We start from the raw sequence: 17,577 nt of genomic DNA, 5'->3' as shown, positions 1-17,577 counted from the left end.
ACACACCTTAGGTCGACGTGGGCAAAAGGTCGACATGGGCAAAGGTCGACAGGGAAAAGGTCGACATGAGTTTTTCCTGAATTTTTTCGTTTTTGGAACCTTTTTATACTTAACGATCCACGTGGACTACGATTGGAACGGTAATCTGTGCCGAGCGGAGTGGAGCGAAGGCACCATGCCCGAAGCATGGCGAGCGAAGCGAGCCATGCAAGGAGAGGCGGTGCACTAATTGGGGTTCCCGGTCACTGTACGAAGAAAACGACACCAAAAAAACATAAACTCATGTCGACCTTTTTCCATGTCGACCGTGTTCCTGTCGACCTTTTGTCCATGTTGACCTTTGTCCATGTCGACCTAAGGTGTGTCGACCAATTGGCGTTGACCTAAGGTGTGTCGACCTTTTTGCTGTCGACCCTGAGTCCCAGACCCCAGCAATATAGAGCCTGCACAATAGTGTTCTCCACCTTCAACAGGGACTTGTCTAATTTACATATTAGTGGCTGACTAGATGTACAAAAGAAACTACTAAATGTCAAGTTTTGCAGTGCTAAAACATTGGCCCTCATTCCGAGTTGATCGGTCGCAAGGCGAATTTAGCAGAGTTACACACGCTAAGCCTACGCCTACTGGGAGTGTATCTTAGCTTCTTAAAATTGCGAGCGATGTATTCGCAATATTGCGTTTACAAACTACTTTGCAGTTTCTGAGTAACTTCAACCTTACTCTGCCTGTGCGATCAGTTCAGTGCTTGTCGTTCCTGGTTTGACGTCATAAACACACCCAGCGTTCGCCCAGACACTCCCCCGTTTCTCCGGCCACTCCTGCGTTTTTTCCGGAAACGGTAGCGTTTTCATCCACACGCCCATAAAACGCCGTGTTTCCGCCCAGTAACACCCATTTCCTGTCAATCACACTACGATCGCCGGAGCGAAGAAAAAGCCGTGAGTAAAAATACTATCTTCTTAGCAAAATAACTTGGCGCAGTCGCAGTGCGAACATTGCGCATGCGTACTAAGCGGATTTTCATTGCGATGCGATGAAAAAGAACGAGCGAACGACTCGGAATGAGGGCCATTGATCAGACTGTTTTATGTTGTCACCAGCCAATACTAACTGAAACATCCCAACTATTGGGCTTGACTGCAGAATGACCAAGAAGAGCTCTTTCAAAGGCCAGTTCTGGTGCCATAACAAAGTTGTGTGATATTACATAAACTGGACAGTGGGCCACCAGGAACATAGGACAGCCCCCGATGAGCCAGCATGGAGGTACCCCAGTCCACACCAGAGTTATCAGCAGCCTGCTCATTGCTGTAATGAGGGTGGTGACTGCTGCCTGCCGTAGTCCAGCCTAGCTGGTTAAGCCCATATGATATAGCACAATTGCCAGGCGATGGATATGTCAGCAGCGTGCCCATAGTCTAAGCTTGCTCTTCTCTTCTGATTATGTCACCGACATCAGCACCACGCTATTGACACTAGGGGATGAGATTGCAGTATCCTAGTGAATGTGTTGTGTCCATGTGTCTGTGCACAGCGGGATCCGGTCTGAAGATCGACAGTGTCTAGGTCGACAATGTTTAGGTCGACCACTATTGGTCGACAGTCACTAGGTCGACAGGGTCAGAAGGTCGACAGGGTTTCTAGGTCGACATGTTCTAGGTCGACAGGTCAAAAGGTCGACATGAGTTTTTCACAATTTTTTTCTTTTTTTTGACTTTTTCATACTTAACAATCCACGTGGGCTACGATCGGAATGGTTATCTGTGCCGAGCGAAGCGGTAGCGGAGCGATGCACCTTGCCCGAAGCATGGCGAGCGAACACGGTGCACTAATTGGGGTTCCCGGTCACTCTACGAAGAAAACGACACCAAAAAAACATATAAAACTCACGTCGACCTTTTGACCTGTTGACCGAGAACATGTCAACATTCTGACTCTGTCGACCTTCTGACCCTGTCGACCTAGTGACTGTCGACCTATAGTGGTCGACCTAAATATTGTCGACCTAGACACTGTCGATCTAATGATCTACACCCATGCACAGCATATTTCTGCAGATCATGTAGGTGATTGGTAGACCTATTAATATAATATGTATGCATGACCTGTCATTAATATAATGTACGTTTGTTTGTGCTGTCATTAATATAATGTATGTGTGTGTATATGCTGGCATTAATATAATGTATGTGTGTGTATATGCTGGCATTAATATAAAACTAAACAGAATCTGCTATAAGTGCCTAATCAAAATAATTTGAAGGTTAAAAACAACATCAAGAGCGCTGCCAATAAAGCACTGTGTATATGCTTTAATAATTACTAGAAGCCAAAAAAAGAAAATTGGCTGCGCTAATGATGCAAATGAAAATAACCTTATTAATGGAGAGCTGACAAATCAATAATAAAGAATAAAAATGTTTTATTTAAAATATTAATATACCAATATAAATGTAAATACGATATCTTAATAGATAGTGTGTATAAGAATACTCTGAGCTGACCCTAAATAATATATAACAAGTAACGATTATTACATGATAGATAGGTAATCAATAATCTCATGACATGGGGAAAATTAAATTGACAAACATGTAACAATCAAATCACTGATTACTTAGAAGCAAATAATCACAACGAATTAAGACTACACACTCTCTATAAGTACAGAGGCAGCATGTACTTTGAAATGTATGGAAAGTCCTGGCAGCAAGTTGTTTAATTAAATAAGATGATTGAATTACCTCTCCTGGGCTGTCAGTACCGGGCGTCCCCGGCGCAATCCACTAAAGCCCTTTTTATATGAAGAAGCAACTGTAGCAGATTACTCCGAAAGAGACTATTTGCATGTGCTGTGAAATGTCTCTGCATGAGAAGCTTATTCCTGTCATTAATATAATGTACGTTTGTTTGTGCTGTCATTAATATAATGTATGTGTGTGTATATGCTGGCATTAATATAATGTATGTGTGTGTATATGCTGGCATTAATATAATGTATGTGTGTGTATATGCTGGCATTAATATAATGTATGTGTGTGTATATGCTGGCATTAATATAATGTATGTGTGTGTATATGCTGGCATTAATATAATGTATGTGTCAGAACTGACTCTGACCAATAGGCAAGATTTTAGATGGTAGAGAGTTCCCATGCCTGCTGGGCATTCCTCTGGAGCAATGATACCCTAAGCATTTGCCTTACTGGCCTATGCCTAAGGCCATCTCTGGTATGGATATATGTGCTGGCATTAATACAATGTGTGTGTGTTGGCATTTATGTGTCGCAATGTGTGATCTTGCATAAAGTCCCAAATGCCCTGTCTCAAATTTTGGAAAGTATGTTGCTGTGTGTGTGGCGGTGATTTAAATATAATGGGCTAGATGTAATAAAGTCCAAGAGAGCCAGAGGTGTGGGTTCCCTGGCCGAACGTGGATGTTTTTATGGGGGTTTTTTTTTAACATGATTGCTGCTTTAAAAAAAGGCCAGGGAACCTTCATGTCCAGCCAACTTGGACTTTATTACATCCGGCCCCGTGTGTTTGTGTGATCAGATTATTATACTGTGTGTAATGGTATTATTATAATGTGTGTGATGGTACAAATAACATGTGTGGGGTGTGGTATTAAAGTAATGTGTGGTGATATTAATGTGAATTGGTCAGGGCTATTAAGGTCATAGAATGCAATTATTAATGTAATGTGTAGTTGATGGGGATACTAAATAATAATGCTAGTTGGGGGAAGGAAATTAATTTCAAATCAATGTAGACTGATTTAGTTTTGGCGCTAGTAGGAGAGGAAGGCATAAAGTGTTCATCTTTCCAGGAGAAAGATACCGCCCCTTACACAGATCCAGTGGCAGATTTACCAAATAGGCAGAGTAGGCATCAGCCTATGGGACCCCACAACAACAGATCAAAATAATATTGATTTGATCTTGAAAGAAAATTACAATCATGATTTCTTAAATTGTTTCCAAAAGATAGGAAAAAGTAATCAACTCTAAAGGCCTGTACACACTGGTCGATATATCGGCCGTTCTCCTGAACGGCCGATATATCGCGGGACCGTCGGCCAGTGTGTACGGCCGATACGTCTGTGAACGCCGTTGTTCACAGACGTATCGCGTCGTCCCCGCAGCACAGCCGACGGCCAATATATCTACCGACATATTGGCACGTCGCTGTGTGTGTACGGGGCGGTCGGCCGACCGCCCGTACACATGCTGCGGCAGCCGGCGGTGATTGACAGATGAACTGGGCGGGCGGGCGTGCATACACGCCCGCCCAGTTCATGACGTCAGTCCCTGACTGATCGGGCAATGTGTGTATGCTCAACACACTGCCCGATCCGTTCATAGATATATCTGCAGATCAATTGATCTGCAGATATATCTATTAGTGTGTACCCACCTAAAGAAACAAAAACTTTAAATTAAAGACTCTACGGAGAAAATACTGTATTGATGTAATGTACCCATTAACAACTTAAAGAATATAAATCATAGACATCAGATTCACATAACAGTTTCCAGATAGTAGACTGTTGGGTGGTAAAATTAAAAACATATTAGGAGATAATTTGCAAGGGTGGCACCGGGATTTTTGATTGGCTAGGGGTCTCCATAGGGTTTAATTTGGCACTGTACAGATTCCACTCCCATGTAAGGCTGCTCCTAGAAATTCCCTGTACTGGTTTTCCCATCCCAATCCGGATGTCTGGAAACTCACTACGTAGGAGCACAATATATGTACGAATTATACTGCCAATGACTTCTTAAACCTTTAGGTGCTAAGAAGGTATGATTTGTCCACAAACCCTTTGAGAAGTTTTTCAAAAGTCCTGTGCACTGCAGGGGTCCAAATGGTTGGGAACTTTTTACCTTGTTATGGTGATGGGATGGCATTCTAAGCCCTGCTCCTCACAACTATTGTGAGTGCTTTCAGTGACATATTACCATTCTTGGCACCCACAAATTCATCTTACCCTCATTTGAAAGCGGGATGTCTTTTCCATTTAGGCTCCAATGACCTCATATAAAAAAAAATATTGATCAACTGCTTGAGTCTTCCTTCCACATAAAGTATCACTAAAAGCTATGATATCCAGAAGGTCATATTTGGAGAAAATACTAGAATTATGCAGAGGTGTCACTCACCTCTTATGCACCCGGACGCAAAGGGGTGTGTGGCTTTGCAGGAAAGTACATGGCTTCGTGGGATGGGCGTGGCTAAGCGCCCCGACCCCTGTTTTCATCCCTACGGGTGTCCAGGAGTTGCGGGCTACCCCTGGAGACTAGCATGTCTGCAGTGCCGGCTCCTACACGGTGACAGGAGGCGGGTTGCTGCACGCTATGTTACAGTGCAGCACCCGGCTCCTGTCACTGAACATGAGCCGACACTTTGGTGTCACCCCTCAGAGGGTGTACCCGGGTACGGGCCGCACCCCCATTGTGACCCCACTTGCCTTAGGTTCCCACAAGGTTATCTCCATGCTAGTATAATGCAGCTACAGTATTTTATTTTTTTGTGGCACCTCACATCCAAAGCTCTAAGATCATCCTAGCAATAACACTCTCCAGTAACCTCTCTTGACAATTGAGTTATGACCTAGCAGAAAAATTGCAAAAGCACAGCCTACAACTGAATCCAACCAACACCTCTTGAAGAGCATAATGTTCAGTAAATGTAAAGTGGTCTGTGTGCAAATAACCACGGGACTATGGAGAACTGCAGAAGTGTAACTTTACTAGCTGCAATCCATGCTGAACAATGACTTCAGAGGCACTTTCTGTAACAAACACTTCCTGTATAACACGGGGATGGCAATGATGCAAATTCCTCTGTCCACAAACATCATACATCTAAATCCCCCTTTTTTCAACATATAGACCAATGGAGAGCGAAATGACTGCATAGGAATAGAGAGAGTTAAACCTCCTGTGAGGGGTGGACCTAACTGTGAGGAAAAGTACAGCCCATGGTAGAGAGGGGAGGGTTCAGTATATATAGGGACTGCTAGGCCAGCTTGGTCTCTCTTGCTGCTGAATTGCCTGGAATAACAACAGTGCTGCTGCATCAGCATATACACAACACCCAGCAGAAGGTTTAGCACAGCAGTATGCACAGAAGCCAGTAGTACCAGAAGCAGCAGCAAGTGTTTGGACATCTGGACTAATAGGACAGTGATTATATCACAGAAAGGTGAGCAGCATGACACACATGCTCACTCACAGACACACAGACTTTGGCTAGGCAGTGCAGATGCTATTTTTTTTTATTAGATCTGTATTGCTGGGCTGTGTTGTACTTTTACAGCATCAGATTCAGGGAGTGAAAATCCAGTGAAGTGAGTGAGACAGTGAGAAGCCTAATGCAGCTGCTGGCTCTATTCTGTCTGTGTATAACTCCTCCTTCCTGATGAACTAATCTTTGCCAAAGCTGTGAACTGAACGAACTAGTTCACTTTGAAGATTAGTTCATTTTGAGGGGCAGCAAGGCATTCCGGCCCGCGCGCAGAAGCGAGGGTGTCCGGTACGCAGCCGGGGTCAGCGGCTCAGCGAATAGCGCACGCTTGCCGTGACCTGGGGGCGGCGCAGTTGGGACACCATCCAGTACAGACGGAGCGCGGACGCGAGGTGGGGACGTCTTTGCCCCGGAGTGCTAGGCAGGCCCCGGGAGTGGTTTCCGGATCCTGTGCTCTGTCTTCTTTTTCAGGTGATCGCGGAGAGGTTGGGGTGGACGTGAGTGATGAGGAGTATTTCGAAGTTTCCACACCGGAGGACTCCCAGTCCGAACAGTCGACAGCGTCAGGTGAGGTTGAGCAGTCGGCGTCTGGCTCCAGCGCGCGCTCCAGTTCTCTCAGTTCCTCCTCTTTTTCATCCCTATCGTCGCAAGCGTCCGACATCAGTAGCACAACTAGGGCAAAAAAGCGTGCGACGAAGTACGCTAAGAGGGCGGCAGGGCAGCAGGAGAGGCGGAAGAGATGCAAGCGGCTTAACGAGGACGCTCGCAGGGCCAAGAAGCACCGTGATTTGCCGGGAGTAGTCCACTGTGATTATACGGCAGTGTTGAGGGGGTTGCGGGATAGCTGCCGTAGGAAGATCTGCTGAGGCGATTACGTGGATATGTTCGCGCTGACTAAGGACGCGAAGCAGGAGTATAAGGCAGCGACAGCTAAGAAAGGCATCGGAGCTGAAGCTTACCGTACTTTTACAACTGGCTGGCCGGTTTTTGCGTCTTTGCGGCGTGTTATCTGGAAGATAGGCCTGACGAACATATGAACATCATACGATACCTGCACTTGATACACGATATGCAGCGCACATCGTCAGGAATCGAACGGCGGATGTATGATAAAGTTCAGAGAGAAGCAGGACTGCTTACAGATTATTGACTTTGGTTGCAAGGACGTGGAGGTCTGGCTCCAGGTCACCCGGGCTTCTCAACCTGCAAAGGAGCCTCGGAATCCGGGGGCGGATGGGCAACACGCAGGGTCGTCCGCCCAGGGGAGTAGCACGGAAGGGGGACCGGGTAGGAGAGGTAGGTTGGCTATCCGCGGGGGAGGACAGGCCCCGCGAAGGGGAAGTGATTCGCATTTAATAATGCGACCTATTCCTTCGGCAAGCAGTGTCGGTTTCGACATTCGTGCTTGCGATGTGGCGGCTTCCACCCGGCCTCCAACTGCTTTAAAGGAAATCGGCAAGGCGCGAGGGGAAAGCAAAGCTACGCAAAACCCGGCGTGAGCAGGATCGCTCAACTGGGCCCCAACGCCAATTAATTTGGACGCCATGTACAAATGGTTGGATTGGTATCTGAATAGTACGGACGCTCAGTTTTTGTTTCAGGGTTTTAAGTTTGGTTTCCGCTTGCCAGTTGCTGGCGAAGTATCGGTCTAGGCTCTCTGGAATCTTCAGTCCGCTCGCGCCTTGCCGTCTGTTTTGCGCAAGAAAGTTGATAAAGAGGTGCGAATGGGTAGGATGGAGGGCCCGTTTAGCTCGCCCCCAGTGAATGACTTGGTCATTTCCCCAGTGGGGTAGTCCCCAAGAAGACTCCGGGTGCCTTTCGGCTCATTCAACATCTTTCTTACCCGTCAGGGTCGTCGGTCAACGACGCAATACCGCCGGCACACTGCTCGGTGGTGTACCAGTCGTTTGACGAGGTGCTGGAGTTGGTTCGTAGTTACGGCCCGGGAGCTATGATTGCTAAGATCGATGTTGAGTCCGCGTTTCGGTTGCTCCCGTTGCATCCGGACTCATTCCGTTTTATGGGTTTTCGGATCGGAGCGGAATATTTAATTGACAAATGTTTGCCGATGGGATGTTCCGTTTCCTGCTCGTTTTTTGAACGGATTAGCACATTTTTACATTGGTGCGTGGAGTCTTCGTCAAGGGGTCATGGAGTTGCGCATTACCTCGATGATTTCCTGTGCGTGGGACCGGCGAATTCGCCGCGCTGCAGCGACTTGCTGTTCAGCATCCGAGCGCTGTTTTTTCACTTTGGCGTTCCTGTGGCTGAGGATAAAATGGGGCCGGTTTCCTGTTTGTCGTTCTTGGGGATCGAAATCGACACGATGGCGGGATCGTGTCGCCTTCTTCAGGCCAAGGTTGCGAAGCTCCGCAAAGTTATTTGCCAGTTCCTAAGGTCGCGCAAAGTCACACTGCGGCAGGCGCAGTCCTTGCTGGGCCTTTTGAACTTTGCTTGTCGGGTGATCCCGATGGGCAGGGTTTTCTGCCGAAAGCTGGGGAGGGCGACAGCGGGGTGTGCCAGGCCGCATCATTTCATCCGCTTGTCCTCCAAGATTAAGAGGGATTTGGCCGTATGGGCATCGTTCCTGGGGGATTTCAACGGGGTGCGTATCTGGCAGGCCCCAACGGTCGACAGCGCTCGGTTACAGCTGTTTACCGATGCGCAGGGTTCCTCTGGGTTCGGTTGCTACCTAGAGGGGTCTTGGTGCGTGGCCTGAGGAATGGCATCGCAAAGGTTTCACTAAGGACCTTTTGCTGCTGGAGCTTTTCCCCATTATGGTAGCACTGGAGGTTTGGGGCGATCGTCTGGCTCGTCGCGGCATTTTGTTTAGATGTGACAATCCGGGCATGGTGAATGCGATCAATAACCAGAGGGCGAAGTCGCTGGTGGTTCTGAGGGTGCTGGGGCGGTTGCTGCTGACATGCTTGCATAAGAATGTATGGTTCCGCTCGCAGCATGTGGTTGGTCTGGAGAACGGAATTGCCGACGCGTTGTCCCGTGGTCAGTGGGAGAGATTTCGTTTGTTGGCACCCGAGGCCGATGAGCGGGGGTTTCAATGTCCCGGTTATGTCTGGCAGGTGATCGGACCGGACTAGAGGGTCTAGCGATGCGGTCAGTGGCTCCGAACACGCTCAAGGCTTACGGTCAAGCTTGGAGCGAGTGGGAAGAGTTTGTCCGAGGACGTAGTCAAGAAGGTAAGAGAGGGCATCGGATGATGCTTTCTTTTGTTTGGCAGCTCTTTGTCACGGGTAGGTCCAGAGCGGTGGTGTCCCGGTACTTAGCAGGGATTTTGTTTTTTAATAAAATCAAGGGTGTCCCTGACGTGACAAAGAGCGGGCTTCTGGTTAAGGCGAAGAATGGGTGGGCGCTCGTGGCGCTAACGCCGCCTGATAGGCGGCGGCCCATCGATGCGGCCTTGCTACTGGCTGTCATCGAGGCGGTTGGCGGTATCGCGTCGTCTATTTTTGAATCGCTTTTGTTCCGGTTGGCGTTCTCCATGGCTTACCACGGAGCCTTTCGGATTTCGGAGCTGGTAGCACCATCTAAGCGGGCAGACTCGCACATGCTTCTGGATGACGTGGTGGTGGGTGAGAGGTCCTTGCTGTGCAGATTGCGTCGCTCTAAGACGGACCAAGTAGGTAGAGGTCGATGGGTCACCTTGGTTCCGTCGCTGGAGGAGAGCATTTGCCCGGTGAAGTTGGCATCGAAATATGCGGCGGTTCCGCCCGGTGGGCAGGGGTCGTGGTTGCTGCATTATGACGGTTTACCCTTGACGAAATATCAGTTTCGTTGGATGCTGGGTCGCTGTCTGGCGAGCTTGGGCCTTCCACCCGCTGCTTTCGGGACGCATTCCTTCCACATCGGGGCTGCGACGTCGGCTGCTTCGGCAGGGTTTTCCGTGGCGGAAATCCAAGCAGTGGGGCTATGGAAGTCGTTGAGTTACAGACGATATATTCGCCCCGTTGCATGATTTGTTTGTTTGACTAACGGTTCTGTTTATTTGTAGTTGTATAAGTTCATGTTGTGAAGTTCAGTACGTCCTTGTGTAGTGTGTCTGTTTGTCTCCCCTGTTTATCCTACTCAGGGATTAGCTACTCGCCGCTGCTGGCAGCGGGGGTCTGGAGTTCTTTTGCGATTTTTTGCCTGACTTGACGGACTGAATTCTAATCTCTTATTCGGCTGATCAGTTCTAATCAAAGTCCCTCAGCAGGTTTTTACGCTTTCACCTCCAGCTGAGTTCTTACATGTTTTTTCCCATTTTATACCCCCCCCCTTTATTTTCCTTATATTATTTTAATAAACTCTGCTTTAGATTCTTATTAACCGATTTTTTACCACTTTCCTTCTCTTCAGGTTGGGTAGAAGATGATTTGGCAATCTGGGTGGTTGGCCACTCTTATGTGTACTGGGCAGCCAGGTTTTTGGCCTTGGAGGGGGCACAGATGTTTCCTAGGGCTCATGGCGTTCGTTGGCTTGGTTGGTGGGGAATGATGTGGAAAGATCTGAAGAGTAGATTGGTCAGTCAGGTCAGCGAGCATGGAGTCCCTAGGGTGCTGATTGTCCATTTAGGTGGCAACGACCTGGGGAAGAGGTCATCTTGGGTGCTGCGGTAGGCCATGAAGAAGGATCTGGCCAGTGTGGCCACAGCATGGACCAATTGTGTCTTGGTGTTCTCTATGATGGTGCCAAGGTTGAGTTGGCGAGGTGTGGCGGACGGTCACCTGATTGATGAGGCCAGGCAAAAGGTGAATGGGGCAGTGGCGAAGTGGGTGTTGGTCCACGGAGGCAAAGTGGTTCGCCACCCTAGGATTCGGTTTTGTGACAGTCACCTTTTTCGGCCTGATGGTGTGCATCTGTCCAAGGAGGGGATGATGCTTTTCCTGGAGGATCTGTTTCTGGTGCTGCAGGAGTTAGGTTGAGGGTATGGTGGCGGTGCGAAGACTCTGGGGAGGAGTCTTTCGCTGTTGGCAGAAAAGAACGGCAGGTTGTAGTTTGTCTTGTTAGTTGCAGTGATTTACAGTATTGGTGTGGTTTAGGTGCACTCACCTTCATTGACTTTTAAGGCCGCTTGACCACCCGTCCGGGGGCAGTGTCATCACCCATCAGGGTGGGTAGTCACCATGGGGGTCTGAGTCAGGCACCTATTACCTATTTTATAGTTTGTGTTAAATTAGGATCGTTTGGAAATTTTATGTTTTTGAGGTTATCGTCAGTTGAGATATAGCCGTTCTTTTTTCTGCCACCATATGCCGGCTGAATCGGCATGTTAACTAAAATTTTCATTTTACAGGTTTTCTAATGGTTAGGGTACAATAAATAACTAACAATTTTCTGCCAAATTCGAGTCTCCGTGTCATTATTTCTTGGTATTAAAGGTACTAAATGCTTTACTTTTGAATAAGGGGTCCACACATTATCATTAGGAGGTTTAACACTTGTGTATAGGTGTAAGACATTGTAACATGCATTGGATGTGGAGACAGTGTTCAACAAACTACAATCATAAATTAACAAATGGCAGATTAACCAACATAGGGCCTGATTCAGAGATGTACTCAAATGCCATCGCAGCTGCAAATTTGTACACACCAGCTCTGTGGAAATATTCAAATGAGACAGCCCTAAAGAAGCCCATAATCAGCATCAGTGACATTGGTACTAATTTTTACTTCATAATATGCAAGTGAAAACCCCAAATTCAGAGTAATGTATTAAGTCACTTTTTTCTGCTTTTAAAATACAGTAATGAGAAGAAAAAAACATCCCTTTGCCCGAATGTAACAGATCTTAGAGAGAGATAAAGTGGAGATGTTGCAAAGTAACCAGTCAGTTTCTGTCATTTATCTTGCACAGTTTATAAAGTGACAGAAGCTGATTGGTTGCTAGGGGCAACTGCTCCACTTTAGGATCCGCTTCATACAATTTATATATGCCTGAGCACAGCAGTGCCACACATGGTAGCTTAGAGGTAGTGTATTGACTCGTTATGGCTGTATGAGTCATTGAGTCAGAGAGCTGATTACACTGATCTGTATGAATCACTGAACTGCTGAAATACTTACAAGGAGAATGACTCATGAGTCATCATGACAATGTGGATCATTCAGCTCAGCAGAGTTCATACCATGGGGTATATTTACAATGCTCCCGATTTTGACTGATTTTGTGTTTTTTCTTCAAAGTATCATCTTGGGAATTTACTAAACTAAAATCTTGGCAGTAATGAGAGCATTCGGATTTTTTTTGAAGGCAGAAAAAAAAAAAATACGAATGAATACACCATCAGTCAAACACGCCTGTTATTTTATATAACTCGGTAATTTACTAAAAATTTGTATTCACAAACACTACCGTCAATAGCCAAACCCTGCCGTGAAAAAGTACAAATAAACCTGCTTTTTTTTACCGTATTCTGTGTACCTGAGTCTCCCGCCTGTCCAATTGTGGCCCCTCTGATCGTCCCGTTCTTGCTTGTCGCGACGTCTGCCGGAATCTGCATAGAACACCTGCGTAGGACCTGGTCAGAAGGGACGAAGACACCCCAGTACGGACAACACCCCCCCAAAGTGTGTAAGGACCACTACGGTGGGACACGGTAACAAAGATTTATTATAGACGGGACAGTCCCCGTTTAGGGAAACTGGATCTGCGGTTAGTAAACCTAGCACATTTCGGTTATGATCATTACCATTGCTCACATATTATCATTCACAAAAGCAATATGAACATAGCATAATAATGACACAAATGCATTTCAGAACTTTAACATCCCAAAAAGGGGTCTTTAGAAAAGCAAGTTTCATGAATACACAGGCAGTATGTTGAACATGCCACTAGGTGGCACTATGAACTCAATAAAGGGGTCTCTGGCCCAAAATCCATATAATCCGGAGAAGTTCAAACGTGCGTTTGCATGGTAATGTCACTGGAGTTACATCTATTCCCCAATGGGAGGGCTTGGTAAGTCCTGCACACAGTACGCGGGGCTATTATCCTTGGAAATGGAAGCCTTGGGGGTACGGACAACTACCTCCGCTGGGAAGCAAATCGAACAGTGTCAGTTGCCTTGCTGGGTGCACCTCCCTGGTTCTCCAATGTGGCTTCTTCCCTTTCACCGCCCATAGCTGCTCCCGGCCGGCGCGGGGACTTCCTCTGCAGCAGCGCTCGATCTCCTCACTCGCCGTCCGACTCTCCTCTGATGCAGCAGTGCGGTCCGCTCTCCCGCAGGCGGCTCACGCTGCCTCAGTCCTCCTGACCGCTGCTCGCAGCTCTCCTTGCTTGGCCGGTGCAGTGCGTCTCGCCTCTTGTCAGTAAGAGGGCGGTAGATGAGTTCGGGCAGTAAAGTCAGCCAACGGGCGCTGTCTCCCGCTGGTAGGCTTCGGAGCATCCCGATGAGAGTCTGGTTAGCTCTCTTGCACAAACCATTCCCCTGTGGGTGGTACGCTGTAGTTCTCGCTTTCTGGCAGCCGTAGTAGGAGCACAGTTCATAGAATAGCTGCGACTCAAAGGCAGGTCCTTGGTCGGTCAGTATACACTCGGGATACCCGTAGGGCCTGGTGAAGTGTTTCAGGAATAGTTCGGCCGTGGTCTTAGCAGTCAAGTCTTTTGCAGGGACCGCCACCAAGAGTTTGCTATAGTGGTCGGTCATGGTTAAGGCATAGTTGTGTCCGCTGGTGCTGGGCTCTAGTTTTACGTGGTCGAGGGCGACAATTTGCAGTGGACGGTGACTCTTGATGGGGTGTAAATGGTCCTTCTGATGTGCATCTGGGCACCTCTTCAGGTTACAGGGGACACCATCGTTCTACGTCATCATGCAGACCTATCCAAAAGTACCGTGTAGGCAAGATGGCTTCCGTCTTTTGTGTACCAAAATGTCCTGACTTGTTGTGGTAGGAGGTGAGTAGAAAGTTTGCTTGTCTCCTGGGAACAACCACTTGGTCCACGGTCTGGTGAGTACTGGGATCAATACTGGTACGTACTAGGATGCCTTGTTTCAGGTGATGTTGTTTCCGATGTCGCAGTAACTTCACCAGTTCCGGATCCACTTCGGCACGTTGCGCCCGTGTCAGCTGGTGGTTCCGTCGGAGGAGGGTTGTGAGTTCCTTCAGGACTGGATTCTGTCGCTGGATCGCTTCCCAGTCTACAGCAGGGGCTTCGGACAAATCCGATTGTTGTCGGTCCGTGACAGCTAGTGGATCTGAGGTGACCGTCCATCTTTTCTTCGAGTCCTTGAAGACGGGGGCTTCTATTTCTTCCTCAACATCCCTTCCTTCTACCGCCACATCGGTGGTGGGCAACCAGGACAGAGCGTCGGCGTTGCCGTTGGACTTCCCACTCCTGTAGGACACAGTGTATTGGAAATTGGTGAGCCGTGATACCCATCGCTGTTCAAAGGCGACGAGCCGGGCAGTGGACAGGTGCGCCAATGGGTTGTTGTCCGTCATGATGATAAATGGCGTCGCAGCGAGATAGTGTTTACATTTTTCTGTGACGGCCCAGACTAGGGCGAGCAGTTCCAATTTGAAAGCACTGTAATTTTTGCAGTTCCGTTCTGTTTTGCGTAATACTCTACTGGCATATGCGATTACTCTCTCGCGCCCATTCTGCACCTGAGACAAGAAGGCCCCAACCCACGATGGCTGGCATCTGTGCAGACTTGGAACGGCTGCTCGTAATCGGGATAAGCCAACAGCGGGGCTTCCGTCAAGGAGGTCTTTAACTGGTGGAAGGCCTGCTGCTGTTCTTCGCCCCACTGCACTGGTAACGATCCCCTCCTCTCGCGGCCAGACTGGCCTCTCAGCAATTCATGCAACGGGGCTGCCACTTTGGAAACATCCCTAACAGTCTTTGGCACCGGCCAGTCCCGAACAACTCGGACCTTCTCAGGGTCGGGCATCTTGCCTTCTGCGCTGACGACATGGCCTAAGTACTGGACCTTGGGCTTGAGCAGGTGACATTTCATGGGCTTCAGTTTCAGGCCACACTTTGTCAGTTGTTGGAACACTTCTTCGAGGTGTTGCAAGTGGTCCTCGTAACTCTTCGAGAAAATTTTTACGTCATCTAGGTATAGCAGGACCATCTCGAAGTTGTGCTGCCCAAGACAGTGTTCCATGACGCGTTGGAATGTTGCGAGCGCGTTACAAAGCCCGAAAGGCATCCTTTCAAACTTAAACAGGCCCATCGGTGTTGTGAAGGCTGTTTTTTCCATGTCCTAAGGAGCCATCTGAATCTGCCAGAATCCACTGGTGAGGTCAAGGGTTGAAAAGTATGCGGCAGTCTTCAGGGCCGTCAAGGACTCTTCAATCCGAGGAAGCGGGTAGGCGTCCTTATGGGTAGCCGCATTGAGTTTGCCGTAAACTACGCAGAAGCGGAGGCTGCCGTCTTTCTTCTTAACGATCACTAGTGGTGCTGCCCAGGGGCTGTGACTTTCCTTGATAACCCCTGCATCCTTCATCTCCGCTATCATCTTCCTCACAGGCTGGTACAAGGCTGGGGGAAGGGGTCGGTGTCTCTCCTTGATAGGAGGGGTCGTCCCTGTGGGGATATGATGGTACACTCTGTCGGCTCTTCCGAAATCAGATGGGTATTGGCTAAAAGCTGCCGCATTCCGCCGCACCACTCTTAATACTCCCTCTTTCTGTTCGTTGGGGGTATCCGCGTCGTCGACCTGGATATCAGCCCACCATGGGGGTTCTTGACTCATTGTCGACGGCCGCTCGGTCGCCGTCTCTTGGGCAGCTGTGGTCACACCCTGGCCCACAATGTCTTGGAAGTCAACTGAGCTTATTTTCGCCACCAGGCAGCGCTTGTGTAGTCTAATAGCATAAGGATGCGGGTTCAAGATGCATACTGGTACTCTTCTGTGTTCCACCTTTGCTAGCGTTCTTGCCACCGCGAAGGGTTGTTGGCCCTCCGAGTCACAGGGTTCCACCAAGGCTTCATAACCTCGTCCTCCTGGACCGATTCTTGCCCTACACCAAACTACATGTTCGGAGTTCGGCCTCAAGAGGGTGCCCCGGTGGTCAGCGATTCTGGCCTTCCCCGCCTACCCTTGATGGTTGGTGAATTTCTTCTCTTTCTCCAGCAGGTGCACCGTCTGCTGCAAGGCTCTCCGCTCCACTGGGGCGGTTATCTGCATCTCCTGCCGAAGGAAATCCACTAGCTCCTCAGGGCAGTTCTTCAAGACATTCATCCCCAGGATGACGGGAGGTAGGTGAGTGTTAGGAGCCGTGGTGACAAGATAGCCTTGTCGGGGCAATGTCGCGTTGCCAATTTTACCAGTAACCCTGATACGTTATGGGTTGACCATTGCTGGCCAGCAGGTGGAGCCAGGTGGTTGGTGGGGACACGATGGCGGCTTCGTCCCAGTGCTGAAGGAACTCGGTGATCCGGATGGTGGAGACTTGCGACCCAGTATCCAACAGAGCTGGAATTTCAATTCCATTGATACAGATCTTCAGGTGCGGGCACTCTCCGACGTATCTGGACCATTCTTGGGGCAGGGGACCACTTACTGGTTCCTCTCCCGAGGGTCGGTCCGTTGCCTCGGGAGTTCTTCGTTTAAAGCGGCCGCAGGGCAGTTCCTTTCAATATGGCCACTCTGTCGACATTACATCCCCAATTAGTCACCCCTGACTGGGGTACGCTGGAGGAGTGTTGACCGCTTAAGCCAAGGGGTCCCCCTCCTCCAGCCACCCAAGGACCAGGGGTGAAGCCTGAGGCTGTCCCCCCCATCCGTGGGCGGTGGATGGGAGGCTGATAGCCTTTTGTGTAAAAAAAGAATATTGTTTTTTGCAGAAGAGCTACAAGTCCCAGCAAGCCTCCCCTGCAAGCTGGTACTTGGAGAACCACAAGTACCAGCATGTGGGGGAAAATGGGCCCGCTGGTACCTGTAGTTGTACTACAAAAAAATACCCAAATAAAAACAATACACAGATACCGTGAAATTAAAAGTTTAATCAACATACATGCACACTTACATACATACATACATACATACATACATACTTGCCTACCTATGTTGACACGAAGCCGGGATTCGATGATCCGGCCGGGATTCATTGTGTGAAGTCTGGCAGTGTTTTACTAATCACTCCCGTAAAACACTGCCTGACATTACAAATGACATCGACATCGGAAAACACGAAAATGCAGAATACGACAGCATAGCAAATGAGGCGTAAACACTACCGATGTCATTCGTGTTTTAATCTCTCTCCAAGGGGGTAATTCTGAGTTGATCGTAGCAGGAACTTTGTTAGCAGTTGGACAAAACCATGTGCACTGCAGGGGAGGCAGAGAAACATGTGCAGAGAAAGTTAG

This window comes from Pseudophryne corroboree, chromosome 2, assembly GCF_028390025.1.
Source record: "Pseudophryne corroboree isolate aPseCor3 chromosome 2, aPseCor3.hap2, whole genome shotgun sequence".
In the NCBI taxonomy this organism is placed as follows: domain Eukaryota; kingdom Metazoa; phylum Chordata; class Amphibia; order Anura; family Myobatrachidae; genus Pseudophryne; species Pseudophryne corroboree.
This window is presented reverse-complemented; position numbering follows the sequence as displayed.